The sequence below is a fragment of the Podarcis erhardii genome, assembly GCF_964252035.2.
Source record: "Podarcis erhardii genome assembly, chromosome: 10".
Lineage (NCBI taxonomy): Eukaryota > Metazoa > Chordata > Lepidosauria > Squamata > Lacertidae > Podarcis > Podarcis erhardii.
In genome coordinates, this window is record NC_138500.1 from 59953880 (window position 1) to 59975273 (window position 21394).

General features: G+C 44.3%; 1 protein-coding gene across 4 annotated transcripts in view; it reads right to left on the reverse strand.

Moving 5' to 3' along the window:
• Positions 1-21394, reverse strand: part of GRM8 (glutamate metabotropic receptor 8) — a 575500-nt gene that overhangs the window by 90185 nt on the left and 463921 nt on the right. The gene's annotated exons all lie outside the window — the stretch shown is intronic.

Genomic DNA, 21394 nt, shown 5'->3' on the forward strand with positions numbered 1-21394 from the left:
TGGTTGGAAAACAAGGCTTAGCAGTAATGTGATCACCATGGTAGCTCTACCACAAATCCACAACTTTCCAAGTTACAAACACTTTTCTTATGGTTTAAGGAAGAGGTTTCTACAGCGGACATGTCTTGCTAGGGAAAGTAACGCACATGAATTATGACAACTATGACTACACATGGCCGAAGCGGATTTGCATCACTTCCAGCAATACTGAAAAGAGAAAAAGAAAAGGGAAGAAACATGAAAAGCACTCCATCGTTCAGAAAAGAGAAGCAGATTTATCTAGTCACACTACTGGCTAAATCCTTTTGCTCTCTGGCAGATTGGCTTGGAGTTCAGATCAGTAAGGATTCACTGGGCTGCCAGCTGTGATAAACAATTTCCTATCCAGGAAGGGACAAGGAACATTAAAACTCCATTAATGAGTGACTTGGGGGCAACCCCAAAATCCCCTTCCGCAAAAAAATCCTTTGTTTCTGTTTGTCGAACCAGTCCTCTTCAAAGGTAAAGGTAAAGGGACCCCTGACCATTAGGTCCAGTCGTGAGCGACTCTGGGGTTGCGGCACTCATCTCGCTTTATTGGCCGAGGGAGCCGGCGTACAGCTTCCGGGTCATGTAGCCAGCATGACTAAGCCGCTTCTGGCGAACCAGAGCAGCGCACGGAAGCGCCGTTTACCTTCCAGCTAGAGCGGTACCTATTTATCTACTTGCACTTTGACGTTCTTTCGAACGGCTAGGTTGGCAGGAGAAGGAACCGAGCAACGGGAGCTCATCCCATCGTGGGGATTCAAACCACCGACCTTCTGATCAGCAAGTCCTAGGCTCTGTAGTTTAACCCACAGCGCCACCTGCGTCACTGTCCTCTTCAAACAGACATGTAATTTTACAGTCTTATCAAAAAGAATAAGGCAACATCACTCAGCGACGGTAGGGCAAGGTGGGTGGAGCAAGTCCTTGCCTGGTCAGCAGAGAGTGCCATTTCTCTTCCATTTTTTCCTCTGGAAACAGCTCCCAGAGGTTGGAGGGTTGGGCCAGGCAGGGGGGGAAAGCCCTTGCCTGGTGGCTAGCAGAGTCGCATTCCTCTCACCAGATATGAACCCTGATATGAACAAGTACCACCAACATTTTCTCAAAGCACCATGTGATAATTTCTGTTTGACATAAAGAGGCATTTGCCTTTCAAGATATCTAGGGGGAGGGAGAGAATTGCTGAAAATTACATTTCCTATAGAACTCCTCTAACTATGCCCCATTATCGCTTTGGGCCTACACTCCATTAGAGCCGTAATTATTCAAGGAAATAATGAGGAGGGGGAGAGAATAAAAAAAGAGAATACCATTTACTCTGTCCACAGTCATATTTATTTAACATACATTATTAGAACTATCTTCCTAAGAAAATATTCCTCCTTCACTGCCTGTCACAGGGAAAACGGTCAAATGGAGCAGCTTCGGTAATGAACAGTCGCCTATGAGGCAAATATTTCTGAAAGACTGAAGGAGCTTGAACACACATGAGAGCTCAATTTAGTGCCTATTAGCCAGAAGACATACCTAGAAAGAAACATAATGAACTAAGAATGTTCACATACGGCATAAGAAGTGAAACAGGAAGCGCTTCATCCTTATGAAGACCTTTTTATTCACTTTTTATAACAACTTGTATTTTTTATAGATCTGGGATTCACAATTGTACATTTTCTATTTTGCTGTAGATCTGCCAGAAAGAGCCATTTTAATGCTGCTTTTATGGCTTTCCATTGCATTTTCAATGTTATATTTTATCTCTTTAATTTTGGGGAGCCGCCCAGAGAATGCATGTTATTGGGTCGCCACACAAACGCACTATATCAATAAATAAATTCATTTCTATCATGTCCAATTGTGAAGCTGGGGGAAATCACTGGAAAGCGTGTTGGAGATGAATGAGGGAATCTCAGTTCCAAGTTTGTATTTGGCTGGAAAACTCACTGTTCCAGTTTGCACCTAATTCTCAACCACAGTTCAGTGCTGTGTGCATGAGCTGAAACAAGTCCGAGAAAAGTCCTGAGCTTGCATGCTTACTAAGGCAGTGGGGAGATAGACTCCTGCAGCATTCCGTTTCACTTCATGTGAATCCTGGCTTGTGTGGCAAGGCCCCGAACCCTCCCCCTTTGTTGGAATAAATACACTTGGCACCAGTATTTTAGGTTAATGGGCTTAAAAAGTCCACAACTTTATTGGTTACAGAATGTGAGTGGTCTTGGCTTAGGCATTGGAACCAAACCACTTCTGTTGACCTTTAAAGCCCTAAATGGCCTTGGTCCAGTATACCTTGGCCCAGTCTCCACCCCCATCATTCTGCTTGTACACTGAGGTCTAGCGCCAAGGGCCTTCTGGCGGTTTCCTCGCTGCAAGAAGCCAAGTTACATGGAACCAGGCAGAGCGCCTTCTTGGTAGTGGCATCCACCCTGTGGAACGCCCTCGTACCAGATGTCAAAGAGAAAAACAACTACCAGACTTTTAGAAGACATCTGAAGGCATCCCTGTTTAGGGAAGCTTTTAATGTTTAATAGGTTATTATATTTTAATATTTTGTTGGAAGCCGCCCAGAGTGGCTGGGTAGACCCAGCCAGATGGGCGGGGTATAAATAATAAATTATTATTATTATTATTATTATTATTATTATTATTAACCAAGTATATCTGACTCCTGCCCGCCATGCAGGAATTCTCAGAAGGGTTAACCACCAGTAGGGGGAGCCCTGTTGATGCACATCAACTAGGAGCTCCACCAGGGTCACTGATAGGGGTTGTGCCATGGCCCTAGGCTTTGGATGGGGCCACGCAGCCCAGATTCCTTTAAAGAAATATCCTTGAAATAGGAGGGGTAGATGATGGCCTCTACCTCCCCTCACCACCAACCGAATACTCCAATGCCTAACCGCCAAACCTTACTAAGTTGTGATGATTTGCTACGAGGTAGATGAAAAACCAAATGGCTGGTGCCAATTTGCCAAGTGGAAAAAATTGCTACCAGGCCCCTTCAGCAGGCGACCAACTGAGGTCTGTCAAAGGATTAAGAGCCTAATCTTAGGGAGGGAGGGCAGGAGAACTGTGCGAGCAGGAACCAGAGAAAGGGGGCGAGTTCCTGCCCGTAGGCTGCTTAAATGGTGCACGCTACACACCCTGGCCAACCGGATTGGTCGGCCTAGGGCGTGACACAGAGGGGACTCCCTATGATTTGGGGGCTAGCCACACCCCCATGCATGGGGCGGGCTCGCATCCAGCCCACAACTCCATTTCCCCAGGGAAGGGAAATGGCTTCGTTGTTACGTACAAGCTAAAGATAGTAGTTTGCAACAAGTACTGTTTAATTCAACAAAGACTGCTTGCCAGGAGCCACTACACTAGGGCCCTCTCATGAGACTAGGGCCCTTCAGGATTTAACCTCCTTCTGTCGTGCCTGTAAGACAGAGCTATTCTGCCTGGCCTTTAATTTGAATTCAGCCTGATCTTTTATTTCCCTTCTCTTTCCCCCCTCCCCTTTTATGAAGATTACCCGCTCTGAGACCCCACAGCTAATTTTCCCCTGGCCTCCTCGCTGGCCCAAGTAGGACCAATTCAGCCAGCTAGCCCTGGTGATTATCTAATGCTTATTAGATGGATTTCCCCTAATTGATTTCTGAACTTTGAATTTTATTGTTATTCATGTTTTTATACTGTATTTTATGCTGCTTTTACAATTAAGTGTTTTAAATTTGTTGTTAGCCCCCCTGAGCCCAGTTTTTGAACTGGGAAGGGCGGGATATAAATAAAAAAAATATTATTATTATTACTATACTAGCTGCCTAGCTGGTGGGTTGCTGTTGTTCACTGGGAGGGCAAAGGTTAAAAAGGTAAAGGTAAAGGGACCCCTGACCATTAGGCCCAGTCGTGGCCGACTCTGGGGCTGCAGCGCTCATCTCGCTTTATTGGCCGAGGGAGCCGGCGTACAGCTTCCGGGTCATGTGGCCAGCATGACTAAGCCACTTCTGGCAAACCAGAGCAGTGCACGGAAACGCTATTTATCTTCCCGCCAGAGCGGTACCTATTTACCTACTTGCACTTTGACGTGCTTTTGAACTTCTAGGTTGGCAGTGGGAAGGTTAGCACAGTGCAAATGCACTGGCAGGAGTGCCAGATTGGCTCCACTGGTGTGTTTGCACTACACCTACTTCCCCACTGCTTCCCCTTCCTCCCTCCCAGGAGGCAACAACAACTGACCTTCTGGGTAGCTCATCATTTGGTGGGAAGGTAGGATAGAAATTTAGCTAATAGATCAATGGAGATTCCAACTCCTGCTTTGAATAGGTATAAAACCACACACTTAATTGGGACTTACTTACAGGATCACAGCTTTAGCAAACTAGAAATTGCACATGTTTTTGAGAATTACTCAGCTCCAAGAAATTAGATATAGGCAGTGGCTGACAGCAACAGACACGTATTGATTTATCCGCAAAGATGCCTAACATTAGTGCATTGGTCAGCATTCTGTAGATGTAGGTAACCTTTTTTTTTTCTTTTTTTTTTTTTTTTGAGAGAGAGAGAGAGACATGTCAGACTCTATCAGCAGTCTATCAGCACAGTCCGACGCTGCATTTTAATGAATATACTGCTGTTTTGCTTTGGATGCTGGGTGAAAGTGTGTCAAGGTGCAACACACTGCACATCCAAAGTCTCCTACAGCAACGGTATCCCAGAGCTTCCCAAAGTCTTTCCGTACATTTCAACGGCAGCAGCTGTATAGCAAATTGGGATGCTGAAAATGCTGGAATCCCAAGAAACGGGATGGTAGCAGCTGGCAAGATGGGGTGGCTTGGCTTACAGGACTTCCCCACGTGGAGGTCGTTGCTGTTAACCAAGTGGGGAAGCAATGCAGAGCTCAGCACAGTGTGGGTACAGCAGTAGAAGCATCAGATTGGCTCTGCCACTGCACCAACCTACCTGCCACTGCACCCCTCTCTGTCTTGGTTATTGGCAGCAGCTTCCACATGTCAGGAGCTCGTCCTACTCTCGAGTAGGATCCTGGCAGAGACACATACCCGACTGGCATGTTCCCTCCCTCCTGCTCAATCGTTCGGGAGCTTCAAAATCTTTCTTCTGCCCGAACATCACAGCAACCGATGCCAACAGACATTGGCATACCTAGGGATCCGCAGTCTTCGCAGCTTGCATGACAGACCTCAGCAACTCAGCATTTTGGCTAATCTACTTTATTTACATATAAACACACACGGAGCACTGCAACATGGCTCCCTCTCTCTCTAGCATCAGACAGCAAAAAGAAAGAGCAAAGGACAATAGTCCCACTTCACAGAACACAGTAACACAAACATCCTGTCTCCGTCACTTCCCATTCTGTGGAGTCAAAACATACACCGTCATGTGATAGACAACAATCCCATGACTGCAATCACAGAGCAGGAATTCTAACACCACATTGGGAAGTCAGGGAAGGCATGTGACACCACCACACCAGCTACTACTGGAGCAGAGAAGGTAAAAAGGGCAGAACAAATGCTTTGCATGAAAGAATCCTGCAGTTCAGTCTTTGACATCTCTGGGAAGAATTAAGAAAGTGTCTCCTGCCTAAAGCTCTGGAGAGCTGTTGCCAGTCAATGTAGATAATACTGGTTTAGATGGGGCAATGGCATGGGGCAGTTTCCTGCATTCTCTGTCAGAAGAAACAGCTGTAATGAGAAAGCATGCATAAGCTGGTTCTCTCTTGCATATGTATGGCTACTCCTTGATTCCTGGTGAAAGGTACGAGCAAGTAATCAATGTGAAACAATTACAGATAGGTAGCCGTGTTGGTCTGCCATAGTCAAAACAAAACAAATTCCTTCCAGTAGCACCTTAAAGACCAACTAAGTCAGTTCTTGGTATGAGCTTTCGTGTGCATGCACACTTCTGAAGAAGTATCTGAAGAAGTGTGCATGCACACGAAAGCTCATACCAAGAACTGACTTAGTTGGTCTTTAAGGTGCTAATGTGAAACAACTTAGACAAAGTATTAAACACAGATCAGAAATACAATTCTTTAATAGCAGTGTTCAGTGGCAGTATAAACCCCCCACCACTCGCAAGACATCTTCTATCAAGGAGAAATTAAATATAGACTTCTGGACAATCACACTAAACAATTGTTTCATTATTGTCAATTTGTCAATAAATTTAGATCATCTGAAACAAGACTCATCAAACATTTTCAAAATATCACCTGTAGTGGTGTGGTGTGTAAATGCCAACTTGTGTAATGCTTAGTATCGTCAACAAAAAGGAGCACAGTTTTTGTGGCATGCTGCAACGGCACACCAAGAAGCACACAAAAACACTGTTTTAACTAGCATCTGTGTGAGGCAAAGCAGGTCTCCTACATTATGCTGACCGAATCGCATTCTCACTAGAAAAAGATTCTGGACAAAACTGCTGACTCCACAGCATACAGCAATCCCTTGAGATGGTCCATTTCTCCTGAGTCACTCTCAGCTCTGTCATCTCTTATTTGTACTAAGTTTGGAAACTAGCTTTGTGATGTCCTAATGGGGGAGGTCATGCCTTTGTCCATTGCATTGTGTCATTCCATGATGTGCTTAGAAAATGTAGGGCTGTTAATGTCTGATATTGAGTTCATCCTTCTGATAAAATAAACTCCAAGTAATGGGGCCTCCAAATACTTTTAATTCTAATATTCATAATCGACACCATCAAAAAGCCAAATGCCTAGATTTAATTCAGAGAAAAGCAACTCGGTTAGCAGGCAATAATGATTTTGGACCAGCATGCGATCCTTGAATGCTGCGCAGATCAAAATAAAAATTGCTTCAAATATGAAGCCATATTGAGAGTCTGCTGTGGTTTATAGCCTCATCTGTCATTATCATTAATTTCTATAATCAGTTTGAGTGCCAGGGATTTCCCCCACCCCCCAACCTGGATTGCTTTCCTTTTTAATTAGCTGTTAAACGCAGCCACAAAATTGTCTGATGTGGATAAATTAAATTACAGTGGTAGATGAAACAGAAAAAAAGAAGAGCACTGATATGAATGTACAGTACTAAGGTGCCCCAAAAACAATCTTAAAAAATATATATGGATGGTTGCTAATCTGCTTACCTCTATTGTGCATTTAACAGAGACTGATATAATAGGTTTAAACGGAAAAGGAAACTTATAAAATTTAGAGCTCACTTTAAAGACAGAATGCCAAAGAAAGAATGATAAACAACTAAGTGGAACTAAAGCATTCTAATTAGAGACTGTTACACTGGCAGATAAAAGTGTGCTGCATCCAGTTTCGTGATAAATGAAGCTATTATCAATGCAAACCCACAAACAGAAGAATGCTTTTCAATACAGCATTGAAAATAGAAAATGATTGTCCTCCAACAGCTATTAGAATCGGCATAGACAAAGGCAGGATCTATTATCAGAACAGTGTAAAAGAGATGCTCATTTTGACTTGGTGGCTCTAAAAGATCCTTCTAGCATAGAATTCTAGCCCGCTCTCAAATGAGTGTGCCAGACATTGCAGAAAGGTACCTGCTTGGGATCTTATTGCACAAAAATCAATAAAGCTTTGCTTTAAATAATTTCCACTACTTTTTCATTTAATTTCTTTAACAATATCTGTATACTGCTTCAGTGTAAATGAAACCTCTAAGCGGTTTACAGATTTAGGATTAAGATGTAAAGTAGATGATCTATGAAACTGAAGATCTTTCCTCCGACAATGACCAGTGCTGGATTACAGACAGGGACTTTGAAAGCATACATACAATAGAAAGGGGATTTAGCATACTTTTTTGCCACCTGTACAACAATATTGTGCCAGATAGATGACAAATCAGACAAGAGGTCTCAGATAACATCCCACCCTCACAGTTAGTCCCAATGGAGAGAAAAACCAACACTTCACTTCAAATCCTGCTGTCCAAAGGGTCTTCATCAATGGTTTGTTGCTTGCCACAACCACGGTTGCCCTGCATGACATTTTTTTTGGAGTTCCAGCATCTTGTGCAGTACAATCGCATAAATCTTTAGTTTAGGGATTAACTGATCAGTCTATTTTTGTCCCAGGTCCATTTTGCATCTGCTTTTGTTCTAAGTCCATTCTGTCCTATTTCTGCACACATATAATTTTTTCAGAGTACACAATTAAGTTCCGTGTGTGCATTTTGAAACGTGTTTACCCTAAATCCATTAATGCACCTTGATGAAGTTTTGAGCTGGAAAATGTTATAATAGAATTTGGAAACGTGGGTAATCCAAAAAATAATTAATTGCATTCAATCTTTAGCGGTAAAGGTACCCCCGACCGTTAAGTCCAGTCGCGGATGACTCTGGGGTTACATGCTCGTCTTGCTCTATAGGCCAAGGGAGCCGGCATTTGTCCGCAGACAGCTTCTGGATCATGTGGCCTGCATGACTAAGCTGCTTCTGGTGAAACCAGAGCAGCACACGGAAATGCCGTTTACCTTCCTGTGGAGCGGTACCTATTTATCTACTTTCACTTTGACGTGCTTTTGAACTGCTAGTTTGGCAGAAGCTGGGACCTCACAATGGGAGCTCATCCCATCGCAGGGATTTGAACCACTGACCTTCCGATCGGCAAGCCCTACGCTCTGTGGTTTAACCCACAGCGCCACCCGCATCACTATTCAATCTTTACATTAGCCCAAATTAGACCAACACAAAATGCTCCTCCATCCACGCTCAGACACAAGCCACGCTGATTTCAATGTGCTTCACTCCGACGCAACTGAGCATGCGATTAAATGCTCCTATTTAAATCAATGAAAACATTGTTCTTTATTGATTTAAATAGGGAGATAACTAGGCTTTGCATTGGGGAAAACAGCTGATAAGAGATGAACAGGAAACTTGCAGCTGGATAACTTCTTAAAGAGCAAGACAAGAGGAAAGGCAAAAGATTATGTAGAGGCAGGGCAGCCCCAACAATCACCCGGAATTGATGGCCAACGCGTGGGGAGGTGACTTGAAATCCTGCACTGCCGTGATTGGAAAATCCACTTGCAAAATATAGTGCCAAGGCAAAGCCAAGAAGATGATTGTACCACCTTGGTAACCCTTAAACCCTCACTAGCTGCTTCTGTGTCATACTCTGATAAATCTCTGGCCTGTGTGAAATGTACATTGAGTTTGTTTGTTACTATGTATTTTTGTGTTTTTATGTTGTAAACCACCCTGTGGTCCCCTGATGAAGGGCGGTATAGAAATTTAATAGATAAAAGTAAGTAAACAAAATAGTAATAATTTCAGGGTATTTATTTAATCGCTTGCATTACAGAAAGGCAAGTTGTGAAAGTATTAATCATATTCAGATTTTTTTTCTTTCTACAATTATTTATTAAAGCTAAAGAATGGCTTATATTTTTTATTCTTATTTTTTAAAATCCTGTTTAGGTTCATGATTAGTCTGTCATGGGCTTCCTCAAACTTGGCCCTCCCGATGTTTTTGGCCTACAACTCTAGCTGATCCCTAGCTGGCAGGACCAGTGGTCAGGGATGATGGGAATTGTAGTCTCAAAACATCTGGAGGGCCAAGTTTGAGGAAGCCTGGTCTATCTTTACCTTCAAGGAATCACATTTACTCATCCCTACCTGCTTTGCTTCATCATCATCATCATCACCAGTTTATTATTTATACCCCCACCCTTCTGGCTGGGTTTCCCCAGCCACTCTGGGTGGCTCCCAACAGAATATTAAAAATACGATAAAACATCAAACATTAAAAACTTCCCTCAACAGGGCTGCCTTCAGATGTCTTCTAAAAGTCAGATAGTTGTTCATTTCCTTGACATCTGATGGGAAGGCGTTCCACAGGGCGGGCGCCACTACCTAGAAGGCCCTCTGCCTGGTTCCCTGTAACCTCACTTCTCACAGGGAGGGAACCGCCAGAAGGCGTTCGGCGTTGGACCTCAGTATCTGGGCAGAACAATGGGGGTGGAGACGCTGCTTCAGGTACATCCGTCAGTTACACTTCAGTTGTTGTAGCATTTCCATAGCAAAGCCATGCAAAGCATGCAATCTGATCTTACAAAGGGCTGCTCAAAAATGCACTCTACTGCATTCAGTGTGGCTTACTTTAAGGTAAGAGTACATTTGACTGTATCCGTAGTATCATTACAGTAACCCTCGCACCCTTTCTGCTTAATAAATTGTATTAATTCTCAACCATCAGATAGGAAACACAGAGTCTGTAGAGAAATCTCATCCATAAGCAGCAAAACCATTAAAGTTGAGATGTTGGGGTTAGCAAACTATTTACAGATTGGAAATGGAGGGATAAGAAATCATTACTATTCTTTACTGTCTTAATCCTTGGTAATTAGAGCAACTATCAATGGATTATTGTTCAGTGTAACAAGAAAACTATTTGCTGCGCTTGTTGCAGGGATATTAATACCCAAAGTCATATGCAAACTATCAATAAAGCATTTAAAAAGACATCTTAATTTGCCATGCCATGCCTTCAAAGAACTTATTAGGCCACAGGTTTAAGCTTATCAATGGAAAACATTATCCTGTCTCTGATCCAAAACAAGAGATGATGCCTTGTGGCCTTTACTGGAATTAAGCCTTTTGAAATAATTCTGATGAAGTTAATCCCATTGGGGATGGAATATTGAAATTAGCGCAAGATTATAAAGCAGCCACCTTGTTTTTTATTTAATTTATTTCAGTATTAAAAGCTTTTGCCTTCCAAGGTGGCTCACAACAAATAAAACCATAATGTAAAACAACACTTCTAAAAAATACAGGTGTAAGGGAGGCAGTAACTGAAAACAGTGCCATCATAATAAAACAAAACAAATACAGTGGTACCTCGGGTTAAGAACTTAATTTGTTCTGGAGGTCTGTCCTTAAGCTGAAACTGTTCTTAACCTGAAGCACCACTTTAGCTCATGGGGCCTCCTGCTGCCCCCGCGCCGCCGGAGCATGATTTCTGTTCTCATCCTTAAGTTCTTAACCTGAGGTTATATTCCTGGGTTAGTGGAGTCTTTAACCTGAAGTGTATGTAACCCGAGGTTCCACTGTACCATAAAAAGCTGACCAGAATTCTTTTTATTTTAAAAAACATAAATTTCAGGGTTTTCTAAAAACCAACAGAGAATTCTTCCTTAAGAATGAAACATGTAACTAAGGGTCAAACGATATGTTGCATACAAGAATGTACCTAAGTCCCCTGGGCTACTGCTTCTAGGAAAAGGCGTTTCCAGGAGGCAAAATGGGCCTCCCAAAAGATCTGGCCCATGCCCCTGTGCCCTCCCTGCCCCTGTTGCACCCTCACCTCAGGGTGGGGCGTGTGAGGCCCCACAAGCACTGCCCCAGAGGAAAGCACTTGCAGCGCATCGCCATTGGGAGAGAGTATGAGGCTCAGCAAGAGAAGGATCTGCTGCTTTTCTGGAGCCTGCTCTCCTGAGGCAACTACCTCATTTCACCTCATGGGCCAGCCCTGTGTTAAACCTTGGTTTAGTGCTAAGGTTATGAGCTGCAGCAAGATCAAACAATGCCTTGGGGTCCATATATCTCCCTTCCCTCCTCCTCTACGTCTCCACCTCCATCGTTCAGCCTGGACACCGAGGCTCAGCTCCGAGGGCCTTCTGGTGGTTCCCTCACTGTGAGAAGTGAGGTTACAGGGAACCAGGCAAAGGTCCTTCTCGCCCGCCCTGTGGAACGCCCTCCCATCAGAAGTCAAGGAAATAAACAACTACAATGGTACCTCGGGTTAAGAACTTAATTCGTTCTGGAGGTCCATTCTTAAGCTGAAACTGTTCTTAACCTGAAGCACCACTTTAGCTCATGGGGACTTCCACTGCCGCCGTGCCACCACTGCATGATTTCTGTTCTCATCCTGAAGCAAAGTTCTTAACCTGAGGTACTATTTCTGGGTTAGCGGATCTGTAACCTGAAGTGTTTGTAACCCGAAGTACCACTGTATCTGATTTTTAGAAGACATCCCTGTTTAGGGAAGTTTTTAATGTCTGATGTTTTATTGTGTTTTTAATTTTCTGCTGGGAGCTGCCCAGAGTGGTTGGGGAAACCCAGCCAGATGAGCAGGGTATGTATGTATGTATGAATAAATAAATACCACTACTACTACTACTACTACACAGCCAGCAAAAGAGCTTATGTGGAGGGAATTCTGGCTAAGATCTGTGGATGAATCAGATATCATGCTTTCAAACAAACACTGCTCAGACACACAAACTGCCATCCATAGAAGAAGAGTTTGGATTTGATATCCCGCCTTTCACTCCCTTTAAGGAGTCTCAAAGCGGCTAGCATTCTCCTTTGCGTGGACAGGCGGAGTCCCCAGATCCCGAGTGGTCCCCCCGTCATGTGGAATAACGACTCTAGACAACGTGCTATGGGATTAAATTGGCCACAACTTTATTAAATTTCAAATGTGGGTAGACCTTGGCTCAGGCATTGGGCATTCTCCCTCCCCAGTCCCCAGCCGGGGACCTAGGGAGCATCAGGGTTATCCAGTGTGTGTGGGGGGGATGGGCCGGCTCTGGAGAACATATGTTCAAGCAGAGATAGCCGCCCCCGTTACGCCGCCGCAGGGGAGAGCAATGACGACCTTTTGGCGTACGGCCAAAGCCTCCCTTCAAAAACCCCTTTAACGGGGAACCCTGGTATCGCCGCCGCAAAGAGGAAGATGGACTAAAGGATTCCGCCCAAGGCCTGATACCGCCAAAGTTGTGACGTTTTGCTACGGGAAAGGCGAAACCTGCCAATGCAGGGAAATTCCTTTCCGGCCCTTTAACAGCGACCTTATCGTAGCAGCGCCCGCATACCTGTGGAGACAGGTTAACCTGCAAAACCTATGAAAAAAAAAAAAAAAGTTAACCTGCAAAAGAAGACATTAACTGAGGGTGGGTAGGGTGGGAGAAGCTCTGGAGCCAAGTGAGGATTAACAATTAAGATCCACCCTCTATTGTGTGGGCAGGTAATCCCTCCCCTTACCTGGCCTGGTTTCCCTGGCAACACTTCCCCCAGGTGGGATTGGACAACTCGCTGGGGTAGGCGGGGACCTCCAGGTATCCCACCTGGGGGAAGGCAAAGCCTATGCTGATGGGGCCACTCCAGATCCAGGGCTGCACGCGTCCACGCAAAAGGCGCCCCCCGTTTTAAGTGGGGAGCGGTCATTCCCTTCCTCCCCCACAACAAACATGCTGTGAGGTGAGTGGGGCTGAGAGACTTCAGAGAAGTGTGACTGGCCCAAGGTCACCCAGCAGCTGCATGTGGAGGAGCGGGGAAGCAAACCTGGTTCCCCAGATTACAAGACTACCGCTCTCAACCACTACACCACACTGGCTCTCCATAGGTTATAAATCTACCTTGTTTAACAAAACCAGAGTTTATCCTTAAGCAGGGGAGGCAGCAAGCGAGTAGTGCCGTACTGAATCGTGGTTTAACACTATGTGTGAATGCACACACTGGCTAGTGTCAAGCAGGATGGAGTGTATACGTAACTGGGTGGTCATCTATATGTCCTGGTGAAGAGGGCTGAGAAACCAGCAGATTGTGCCCAGGATGCCAAATTAGTCCAAACGGCTAATTAGTGATAGGTCTCTTCGCTTTCTGCTAGAAAGGAAGAAATGTGCATCGAAAACGAGGCCCAGAACTGAGCCGATTTAAAAGGGCAAGGCCAAACCTGCTGAGTTAAAAGCAATTCACACCTACCTCTTGGTTAGAAGTAGCGCAGCGTGTGAGAAGCACACTCCGCCAGGTGATGCAGCAACATATGTGAGATGCTCTGTTTTGAGAATCTCAAAGAAAAAAAATATATTTAAAGCCCTTGGAGCACCTGCAGTTCAAGAGAATTTCTGAACTTGAAAAATTGGGATGCCGAGCTTCGTGTGGCAAAATCCTACCTCCCCTCGCCGTTTCCTGCAGCAGCCTTAACGCTAAACCTTAGGCAGCAGGAAAGAAGAGAAAGGGATTGTGCTGATTCAAGTTTTAAGATGTAATTGTGCCAGATTGGGAACACGAATATGGTACATTGTTGTGGAACTGTATTATTTCCTGACAGGAGAGCGCTGACAGTCCTATACGCTGTGAGTTGTGATTATATCCGTGCCATCTGCGTTTTATTATCTCTTAGGCTTCCCTCTTGGGCCTGCTCGGTTCCTTAGCAGGGATTAAAATGTTTAATTTATTCTGTTTTCTGAAAGTGTCACAGTGAAAAAACCTGACTGGTTTCAAACAATTAATTGCACCCACCTAAGGAAATGGGACACAGGTGGCGCCGTGGGTTAAATCACAGAGCCTAGGACTTGCTGATCAGAAGGTCGGCAGTTCAAATCCCCGCGACGGGGTGAACTCCCGTTGCTCGATCCCTGCTCCTGCCAACCTAGCAGTTCAAAAGCAAGTCAAAGTGCAAGTAGATAAATAGGTACTGTTCCGGTGGGAAGGTAAATGGCATTTCCGTGCGCTGCTCTGGTTCACCAGAAGCAGCTTAGTCATGCTGGCCACATGACCTGGAAGCTGTACGCCGGCTCCCTTGGCCAATAAAGCGAGATGAGCACTGCAACCCCAGAGTCGGTCACGACTGGACCTAATGGTCAGGGGTCCCTTTACCTTTACCTAAGGAAAAGTGTGAGGTACATACAGTACATACATATTCCTCATCAAAAAGGAGCTCGCTTTTTCAAATGAGAATTTTCACATCACAAAATTAAATTGCAGCTGAGTGGATTCACATGTTTACCTGCCACATTTATGCAAATGAGTCTGTATGTGAGTTTTTTTTGTTTGCTTTTTCTCCATACTATTTTTCCAGAAAAAGAGGTGCCAGAACTCACCACAAACACCTCCCTTGTTCTCTTAGAATGGCAATGGTGCCCACCTGAGAGGTGCCGGAACTGAGTTCTGGCTGGAAAAAAAATCCTGCTTTTCGCAATGGACATGGCTTCAATATACATGGTACCAGAAACAATTCCAGAGTTCTGTATTTTCTCTACCAATGAATAATCAGGGCTGCCCAGTGAGAAGCTCATCTCCACTTAAATTAGAAATGATAAGAGTTCAGGATGGGAGAGGGAATAAGCAGAATCCTAACAATTCTTCTTGTTTAGACAAGCCCACCCAGATGCTTAGAAAACGGAGGTAATTTTAATCTGTTTTTGTATTCTAACTTTTGTACAGCTTCAGGTATGGATGTGATTCCCCCCTTGATTTTCTTGTTTTATATTTTTTGTAAACAGCTTTGAGCTTTGTAAACAATCAAGTGGTGCATAAATTTTATGAAATAAATAAATAATAAATGCTATTTTTGGGAGTCCATCCAGGGCTTGACAAATGACTGTCACTGCCACGCTCCAATTGGTTGCCCTCAGGCACTAGGGGTCCCAAGCTCAGGAGATATAAGCAGAGTCCCAAGTGCAGCACCTTTGAAACAAACCAAACTCAAGCATGGTGAATCAATCTAGGTCCAAATGTGGGGTCCAGAAAGAAAGTCAAGGAACAGCACAGGGAGTTCAGGCAAGATGGAGAAAGTAGAATCTGGCACAAGGAGCCACAGGCCTGTGTTGTTTCCAGCACCTGGAAGGCTCAAGAGGAAGACCTTATTTTTTTTCGTCACCCAGACCACTCCCCAGCCACAGCTGTGGTAGTGAATGTTATGTACTGAAGTTCTCACCCTGGGCCAGCATGGGGATACTGTAGATAATTCAGGTTCACATATGCAAATAAGGGAACGAAAGTGACGTTCAGTGATTGGATAGTTACAGAAAATGGTTACTGTTGCGTTCTAGTGGAGCTCTATATAAGCAGGCTGGCTGAAGCCTTCAGTTCAGTTCTGCTCTGGCCTGTGAATAAACAAGAGCTGTTTGAAGAATCACTGTGTCGTCTGAAATATTCACCCACAACTTAACAGTGAAGAGGTTTCAGGGGGTTGCTAACTCTTAAGAAGATCCCTTACTCATAAACAGAGCAATGACTCCGGGTCCATAGACCACATTGCTGCTTTTCAGCCTGGGCGGCGCTGTGGTCTAAACCACAGAGCCTTGGGCTTGCTGATCAGAAGGTCAGTGGTTCAAATCCTAACAACGGGGTGAGCTCCCGTTTCTCAGACCCTGCTCTTGCCAACCTAGCAGTTCAAAAGCACATCAAAATGCAAGTAGATAAATAGGTACCGCTCCAGCAGGAAGGTAAACGGCATTTCTGTGCGCTGCTCTGGTTTGCCAGAAGCGGCTTAGTCATGCTGGCCACATGACCCCGAAGCTGTATGCCGGCTCCCTCGGCCAATAAAGTGAGATGAGCGCCGTAACCCCAGAGTCATCGGCGATTGGACTTAACGGTCAGGGGTCCTTTACCTTTACCTATTCTTTTTTATTGCTATCTTTTTTTTTGACAAAGTTGTTGTTGTTTAGTGTTTTAGTCGTGTCCAATTCTTCGTAACCCCATGGACCAGAGCACGCCAGGTACTCCTGTCTTCTACTGCCTTCCGCAGTTTGGTCAAACTCATGTTAGTAGCTTGGAGAACACCGTCCAACCATCTCGTCCTCTGTTGTCCCCTTCTCCTTGTGCCCTCAATCTTTCCCAACATCAGGGTCTTTTCCAGGAGTCTTCTCTTCTCATGAGGTGGCCAAAGTAATAACCATAAATAAATTAGAATAAAAAGTGCACCCCACCACGCAGACCATTCCATTGTAACCAGTGGCGTAGCGTGGGGGGTGCAGGGGGTGCCGGCCGCACCGGGCGCAACATCTGGGGGTTAGGGTTAGGGATAGGGTTAGGGGGCACAAATTACTTGCCTTGCCCCGGGTGCTGACAACCCACGCTACTCCACTGATTGTAACTATCCAACACGCCAAAATTTCAGTACCTCTTGCGATGGTTTGACCCTTTCTGTTTTAACAGTACGCATTCTACAAACACCTTCCATATCTCTGGAAAATCATTTCTCCTGCATATTCCCCATCTTACCTTAATGACACATGTTCATTTATTGTTAATAGCTATATCCCACACCTCTTTATACCATTCTTCCATTTTATATCCTGCTTGCCCCTTCCACTTCCTAGCTATAATAATTTGTGCAGCTGTCAATAAATTTGTGAGCAAGTCCTTCATAGCCTGTGAGCCTTCCACCCTATCGTAAATTGACAATAATGCTGCCTCTGGATGGATGCTGGTATTCTTGAGGACTGAATGGTGGTGGCCCCACCTCCTCCTTTTCTTCTGACAGCTCCAGTATTTCTTCAGTAGTTTGCACACCAAAGGATCCCTCAAGGGGATCCTCAGGGCAAGGAAGAACCTGCTCCTCAAAGTCCTTGATCTGTGGGGTGTTTGGTTCATTCTCTGTGTCTGGTTACCAGCTCAGGGCCAAGCATGGCAATCTCTTTGTGCCTAAAAGCTCTCTCTACCAATCTCTCAAACACTCCTTTTACCTTCCCTGGTAAGCAGCAATATCAGGAGCAGTAGCACTCCCGTTGTGAACATTTTGCACCCTTTGAGGCAACCCCTGAGAGGAGTTCTTTTCAGAGACACAAAAATCGTCCCCAAACTCAGTTCTCCTTTTGGCTCAGCTTTAGCTGCATTCCAAAAATCAATTAATCCAAAAGCAGCGCTGACTGAAGTCAATGTGTTTTGCTTTCCCTTTGCAGGGGATCTTTTGAGTATTCATGTTTTCTGTTGGGTTCCTAAATAAATTTCAAGCATGTTCCATACAAGCTAGGTCTGGAGCATCATTTAACACTGCTTAGTGCTGAAAATCCCTGCTTCAACCCCTAATCTGTCAACAGAGATAACAGCTGTCACAAAAGCAGGGGCTCATCCAAGGTGCAGTCTCTCAGAGAGAGTGCCACTTTGCATAATAAAACACCATTGCTGCAACAGCACAAAACATTGTGAACTTCAGAGGCTTACAGGGGAACACCACAGTTCGGGAGCCAAGCCAAGCCAACCTGTGGCTATTCTGCATCTTCGGATCAGTATGAATCTGCCACAATCCATTCATGAGTCTCACCCTGGAATCCTTAACAGATGCTAATATTGCTCCTGAATCTTTGTACTTGTGTGCAGCAAGGGAGATAATTTCTAATTTATTTGCTCATATCTGTACAGTGGTACCTCGGGTTACAAACACCTTGGGTTACAGACACTTCGGGTTACAAACTCTGCTAACCCGGAAGTAGTACCTCAGGTTACAAAGTTTGCCCCAGGATGAGAATTGAAATCACACACCGATGGTGTGGTGGCGGCAGGAGGCCCCATTAGCAAAAGCACGCCTCAGGTGAAGAACAGTTTCATGTTAAGAACAAACCTCTGGAACAAATTAAGTTCATAACCCAAGTTACCACTGTATTTGCTTTCATTAAAGGATGCTTTAATAATGTTTATCTGCTTTCATGAAAGGGACTGACTTATGGGATCTTTAAAGGAAAGAAGCTAGTAGCCTATACAATATCAAGTATGGATCTGTCTCCCACTTTATCTTCATTATACCATTATTTCATTATACCTTCTGTGTGTTTGGTCGTTGTGGTGGTTGTTTTACAATGTCAGGTGAAGAGATGGCACAGGGAAGGCATGTGGAATACATATTGATAATTTCAATGACCTTTCAACATCTCACATGGTTCCCGCACATTACCTTTCACCAACCACCATCTTATCTGTGTATCATCTTTTATCAAGTTCCTTTGCCCCTTCTTACTCATCTAACAACCCCATGGTATCTTCCCATTTTGTCTTTAGTTCTGCCACCCAATTTTAAACTGGATACTGCTGTTCCAGAGGTCACACATTATGGCCTGTAAACGTAACTCTATGGTGGAAGGGCGTTCCACAGGGAGGGCGCCACTACCGAGAAGGCCCTCTGCCTGGTTCCCTGTAACTTGGCTTCTCGCAGTGAGGGAACCGCCAGAAGGCCAAGTTTTATTAAGACGCAAGCAATGTGCAATGGATTTATGGCAGTGTGGTTAAGCGGGCTGGCATGAGTCTCCAAGCCAAACGAGACTCTGAATGTCTCATGCTGAAGTTTCCCTAACAAGGATTAGGTGATTAAGCATCCTGATGTACTCATAGTTTTGATAGTTAAGGCTTCCTAGCCTTACAGTGAATGCTACATGCTAATACTGGTGGGAGCGTAAAGCAGCATTTGAACTGAGAGTTTGCAAGTTGTCATTGAGTGGAACACTGGGTCCTCTCTCCTGCACCCTAAATAGCCACTCTGGAAATTAATACTTAGACAGAAACCAGAGGCAGATTTAGGAGAGAGTGGTGGCTTCACCCACACTGAGTACTGAGCCGAGAGGGCACAACAAATACAAACAATTGATGGCAAGAGGTGAGAGGGTGCCAAATTTTGGCATCACACAGGGCGCCACTGAAATTTTAAAGCCCAAAGTCTGCCATTGCATGAACCCTATATCACACTCCTTTCAAAGGGTTGAAGGCAAAGTGATCTTAACAGAAGCACTAACATCTGTACAGGGTTAGCATTTAGGACTCTAATATGTATTTAGAAGACTCTTGAGAGTTCCATGGACTGCAAGAAGATCAAACCTCTCCATTCTGAATGAAATCAGCCCTGAGTGCTCACTGGAAGAACAGATCCTGAAGCTGAGGCTCCAATACTTTGGCCACCTCATGAGAAGAGAAGACTCCCTGGAAAAGAATCCAGGGTGGAATCAGTCTCTGGCTCAGGGACTTCTTATGAGGCCTTGCTGAACTTTGGTTGTGCCAACACAGCCTGAACCTTCTGAGTTCCCTTTGTGAAGGCAAAGGCAGCTAGCTGTCTCTGGAAATTGGAAAGTTCTGCAAACTTTTTCAACCACTGCCAAAAAAAACCTCCAGACTCACCCGTAACTGTTCACAGACAGGTTACGCTGAAACACAGGGGACTGTTTCTTTTTACCCTCTCTTCCTTAGGGCATATAATTATCATGTCACACCTCCTTCCTATATCTGCAGCTGTCATTTTCCTAATCTAAATATATTTCAACCCTCACAGTATCCAAACCACAGTCATTTGCATTTTAGCTTCCCTCCACCTTCTGTGCTTAAGGGCTCCATTGTAACTGGCCTAGTTTGCTGGAACCCAAAGCCACTAATCTCTGCTCACCATCTATCTCTATCCCTGCATTAGAAGTTAAGTTGATGGGCCAAGCAGCATGGGCTTCAGCAGCCTGCATAACAACTAATCATCTTGCTCTTTTATATTTCTGTACTGGCGCTTCAAGCCACAGAACCATTTTACCCACTGCCTGACATTTTGCACAAATAAGCATTTAATATTCATATACAATGGCATTTCACCTAATTATCCCAAGGAAGCAAGGCAATATGGATATTTCTAAAGTAACCTCTGTAACACGCAATCATTTCCGGAAAAGTTTCCCAAAGTGTTATGCTCATGAAGACATATGAAAGCCACAGGTTCATATAGGACATATGAACAGATCCATCAACATACTTATAAAATCTGCAATGTGTTATATGTAGGGCTGCCTCTGAAAATGGTTTGGAAACTTCAGCAAGTGCAGAACGGGAACTCATCCCATTGTGGGGATTTGAACTGCTGACCTTCTGATCAGCAAGCCCAAGGCTCAGTGGTTTACACCACAGAGCCACCCGTGTCCCATTAAATAAGCAAGCAAACAAACAAATCTTCATCAGAATGGTTTTTTTATATATTCTCTCCAACCCAAAGTGAAAGAAAAAGAACTTCTATTCATATGTGCCCCTGTGAAAAGTACTGTATACTAAGTTTAAATAAAATGATCACTGATTGGGATTCAGTTTTCACTGAGGCTATTGAAAGTCTATCTGTTGGCTTTTGGAGGAACTGTGAATGGACCCCTGAGATCTCGTCTCAACAAAGTTTTGTGAATCCACCATGCCTTCCTGCTTCAATTCCAGACTGGCAATCGCATCTTTCACAAAATGTTGGAGCTTCAAGGCACTGCAGATGAAACTTCAGAAAGGATTTATTGATGGGGTTATGTTACACAAGTATTAAAGAGTGATCATCCCTTTAGGAGATGTGGGGAAGGATTCCACTTAGTAGCTTATATATCATCAACTGAAGTATACATCAGAGAAAGTTAATCCAAAACTGTGATAGGACTTTACTTTCCAGACAAAGATAAATCATATTGTTTATTTTCTCCAGGTCAGTACCCACAAAGCTCTTCTCTCTCATGAAAGATGACTGTTGTAACATTATATAGTCCTTACACTGCACCATCTGGAAGCTAGTTTTTAAAAGCACATTATCAAGGAAAATTGATGTGTAACACAGGTATTTCCTTCCTAGTTAACTAATTCCATTACCTAGCCAGTAGGACTGCAGACTGTACTGACTGAATCAGCAGATTAATCAACCATCATG